The sequence below is a fragment of the Chrysochloris asiatica genome, unplaced genomic scaffold, assembly GCF_000296735.1.
Source record: "Chrysochloris asiatica unplaced genomic scaffold, ChrAsi1.0 scaffold00356, whole genome shotgun sequence".
Classification (NCBI taxonomy): domain Eukaryota; kingdom Metazoa; phylum Chordata; class Mammalia; order Afrosoricida; family Chrysochloridae; genus Chrysochloris; species Chrysochloris asiatica.
In genome coordinates this window covers 136,682-141,477 of record NW_006408874.1, presented here as the reverse complement: position 1 = coordinate 141,477, position 4,796 = coordinate 136,682, and the positions used below count along the sequence as shown (strand labels likewise).

Sequence of the window (4,796 nt, the reverse complement as noted above, 5' to 3'; positions counted from 1 at the left end):
AATTTTGGCATCCCCTTGGAATTCAGCTGACAGTTGTGAGTGTTGCTAGAAGTCCTGATGGGCTTTGTGTCTCTTCATTCAGAGACCCTCGTGTTCTGAAAACAGACATGCCTTAGTTTTAAGTAGACATATAATACTTAGTTCTGAAATCTCAGGACACTATTCACAAAATAAAATCATAAGTCATTTTTTTCTGCTGTTGTAGTGATCCAGTATACAAACTCCTCCATTTTAAATCTACTTTTCCAGACAGGTGTATGTTATATTTGCAAAAATCCATAAGATAGCAACACAGTATATTTAAAACTTTTATTTGAAAGGGCATGTCATAATATTATATCTACACTGTAGAGCAGACCCCAGTATCTACCATATAAACTACCATAGTCCAGTTTTCCAGCTCAAGTAGGTCCAAACTTCATGGAATAAAGTGGCCCCTTCTGCTGCTGCTCTGAAGAATATTAGATCAAAAGGAAGTTTACAAGTAGCAGGTATTTCCAGATTAGAGTTCATTTGTGTATCCCATGTATACCCGCAATGCTTGGTTTGCCCCCAAAATCCCAGACATCCAAAATGTTGTTGGGTAAACCACAAAATTTGGTAACTTCTTGATTCTTTAAATTTGCATCTCCTGCAAATATAACCATAGCAGACTCTGGAGCCTCTTGCATTTCCTTTAAAACCACTTTTAACTGATTGCTTAGTTCCTTAGCATGCCCTTTGGTGCTCTCCAAATGCTAAGTCATGAGATAAAGTTCATTTCCTGACACACTCACATGCAGGCACAAAAGGTTTCTCATCACTTTGGTACTTGGAAAAGGAATAAGCTCTTGACTTTTTAGTTTCACTCTTGATTTCTTCAACATGATAGCTGTGCAATATCCTTCTTCACTACCTGTAATGTCATAATTAGGTAGCTACAGTATGGAGGAATAAATTCTTGCAGAAATACCACAGCTAGGGGGTACCCCTTGAGTCCTCTCTGGCAGATTATTTAGATCCAATCCATCAATATTCCAAGTAATGAAAGAGAATATACTGCCATCTTCTTGCTGAATATTCTCAGGTGGGCTAATTTTAGAATTAGTGGAATCAGTAAACTTCATTAACTAACATCATTAATTAGGTCAACACAAGTTTTGGGCTCAGAGAAGGCCTGAGGATAGTTTTCCAAGGTGCTTTCATCCACAGGCAGCTCAAAGTAGGAGTTCAATGCTCTTTCCATCACCCAGTCCTTCTCTGTCTGCACTGAGCCACGGAAGCATCACAGCTCTCCATCAAGGCAAACTCTGCAGACAGGAATCACTGCTTTGAACCTCAGGCTCTCCTTCTTCCCCAGCCACCTCGGGCAGGGCCCCATGACCACTCCTGAGCTCCATCAGTACACTGATTCCAGACCATCCCTTACACCCTAAGACCCCTGCTTGTCTTTACATCTTTTTTTCTCCTTTAATATTTTCTCTTTTCATTGCTGGCTGATATAAGTTCTTGCCCAGTGGGTAGAACTGCAGAGGTTATAGTTGTGATTGGGCTGCATTTCCACCCATTGGGCAAGAACCTATACCAGCTCCTATGCCACCTGACCAACAATAGACAGCAGCCAACATCAGCCAAACCCATCATAAACTGAGGGACACCAAAGACAAATGGAAAATGGTGCACTTTCTTCCAGTCTCTCTCTACACCCACAGGAGACCAGAGAGAAAGGCACAAATGACCAAGTTACAAATCAAAAAACCATTTCTGAGAAAGAAAAGGTAATGGAGTCGACTGAAATAATTTTTTTTTTTTTAAATGATATTTAGGTACCTACAAAGGATTGACAGAAAGTTCAAAGAAACCAAGGGGAACACAGAAAAATACTTTAGAAGAATTCAGGAAAACACTATGAGAACAAACAGACAAAATAAATGCAAAACCTATGATTAGAAATCCAGAAGATTAATACTAAGTTTTAACAAATAGACAGTACATTGAAGAGAAAAGGAGTAGATCTGAAGTAATGGAAGCCCAAATTAATGAGCTTGAAGATAAAATTTCTCAATATTAGAATGCTAGAAGAGCAAGCCGAAAAAATATTAAAGAAATCTGAAGAAAGCCTAAGAGTTGTGTAGGACACCATGAAGAAGAATAACTTACAGGAATCAGAATTCCAGAACAGGAAGAGACAATAAAAAGCACAGAGAAAATTGTCCAAGAGCTGTTGCAAGAAAACTTCCATACATCATGAAACACAAGAAGATAAGCATACAAGAAGCTAAACAAACCACAAACAGAATATCTCCCCTCAAAATATCACCAAGCTACTTTAAAGGGGAGTGAGCAGATTGAGACACTAGAGATCATTCCCATTGCAGAAGCCTGCCTGTGACTTGCAGAGACAAAGGAGAAAGTAACTATAGTCATACACACAAGCTACAGCTGCACCCTCTACAACCCCCTAATTGGTCAAGAGCCAATACCAGCTGCTGTACATCAGAGCAACAACTACCACCAACATCTGCCAAATCTACTCTGAATTGAACTGCATGAACAGTGAACAGAGACACTCATCTCCTGATCACAAACACCAGGAGACAATTGAGTGCCCAAGAATACACAAACATACATTCACCAACTTAATACAAATACAACACCGTAATTCCTAAAAAGCAATAGAAAATATTTCTGTTCACTCGCAGAAACAAGACAAAGTAATTCAAACAAAGTGGAAGAGCTAGAAAATGCATTTGAGGAAAAAAGACACTGAAAATACTTGACAAATAATTCAGGAGAATGATATTGAGGTACATCCAAATGTTCCAGAGAAAGGTCGAGAAAAATAAGGAAGAATTCAGGAAAGTGCTACAAGAACAATCAAACAAAATAGATATAGCATCAATCACAATGCAAAACCTGCAAACAGAGGTCCATATGATCAGTACTAACATATCAGATATAGATGATACACTGAAAGAGCAAAAGAGAACTGAATCAACGGAAGCTTGAATTAGCAAGTTTGAAGATAAATTTCTTAATACTGATAATATAGAGGAATAATCAGAGAAAAAAAATCTGCAGAAAATCTAAGATTCATGTGGGACACATAAAGAGGAACAACCTACAGGTGATTGGAATTCCAGAACAGGAAGAGAAAAAGAAAACCACAGAAAAGATAGTTGAAGAGCTACTGGAAGAAAATTCCCTAACATCATAAAAGACGAGAAGATCATTATTCAAGAAGTTGACTGAACCTTAGGCTGGATACACCCAAAAGAAAATCACAAAGACATACCATAATCAAACTCTCCGAAATTAAAGACATGAAAAGAATCCTGAAAGCAGCTCAGGAAAAATGAAATGCTACATACAAAGAACAATCTATTAAGATTAAGCTTAGAGTTCTTAGCAGAAACCATGAAAGCAAGAAGGCAATGGAGAGACATATACAAATTTTTGAAAGAAAAAAACTCCTAAAAAAAATCATATACACAACAAAGCTGCCCATCAAATACAATGGTGAAATTAGAACATGTCCAGACAAACAGAAATTAAAGGACTTTGTAAAAAACCAAGCCAGTGATGAAATGAAATGCGGATGGGTCTCTTGTGATATAATAGTGAATAATTGTTATCAGGATTGATTGTGAGGGTTGGAAATGTAAAGGTAGACATTTTATAGTAAGGAGGGGAGCTATTAACTTTTCAGCCTAGGAGCGGAGGTCCACGGGACCATCAAGGGAGAAAAGCAGAGAGCAGGATCCTACCCAGAGAAGCAGTGATGCTTGATTTGGAGGCAGAGACGATGACGTGGAGAGATGGAGCAGTTGGGGACTTTAGACACAGAGAGGGAGAGGGGCTGTGTGCTGATGACTGGGGGGCAGGCTTGTAGTATATACCCTTTGGTTGGTTGATGATGCATGGAAGGGATTGTAACCATAACAATGAAATGATATAAAATAGGATGAATGTAAAATTAATGTTCTCCCATGTAAACTATCATATAATTCACAATAAAACATTAAAAAAAAACACAAGCCAGCTGTCCAAAATATAATAAAGAATATAATAAAGGGGGTTCTTTGGACTGAGAACCAAGAAGATCAGACAACAACCAGAGATTGACATACATGGCAACACCATCTGGAACTCAGTCCAGATACGCAAGTGTCCAGAGTAGAACAAAGCTGCAAGTCTGAAAATAGGGAATCTGGAATGTCAATCTATGATCAGGACAACTATTAAGTGAAGGAATGACAAAGTATAACTATAGGGTTCCAGGTGATGAGGAGGTCAGGTAGATTTCAAGATAAAACAGACTGTTTTAAAAAGGGAATAAATTAATAAAATATAGGGTAATCACAAAGAAACTAAACATACCCTAACATCAAATGAAGAAAAGGAAAATCTATGAAGATTTTATAAATATTAAAACTATGAAGAAATTAATAAGAAAAAGCTCAAGAAAAATGAACTCAGCACAGGAAAGCATGCAGAGTAAAGAAACAAGCATCACACACACAAACTAAACAGAAAAATGACATGAATTAATCCATACCTATCGGAGCCCTGGTGTGGTGCTGTGGGCTAATATGCATCAGACTGCAAAGTCATTTGAAGTGCAAGGTCAATGGTTCAAGCTCACCAGCTGCTCCTTGGAAATTCTATACAGGGTCGCTATGGGTCAGCATCGACTCGATCGCACTTAACAACAACAACATCGAAAATTACACTGAATATCAACAGATTAAATGCACCAGTCAAGAGACAGATTGAAAATTAAAGGATAGAAAAAATATATCAAGCTAATTGTAATA

At 37.9% G+C, this 4,796-nt stretch overlaps 1 pseudogene; it reads right to left on the bottom strand.

Annotated features, from left to right (window-relative positions):
* Positions 1-326: 326 nt before the first annotated feature.
* On the bottom strand, positions 327-1,379 carry LOC102814410 (annotated as a pseudogene).
* Positions 1,380-4,796: the final 3,417 nt, after the last annotated feature.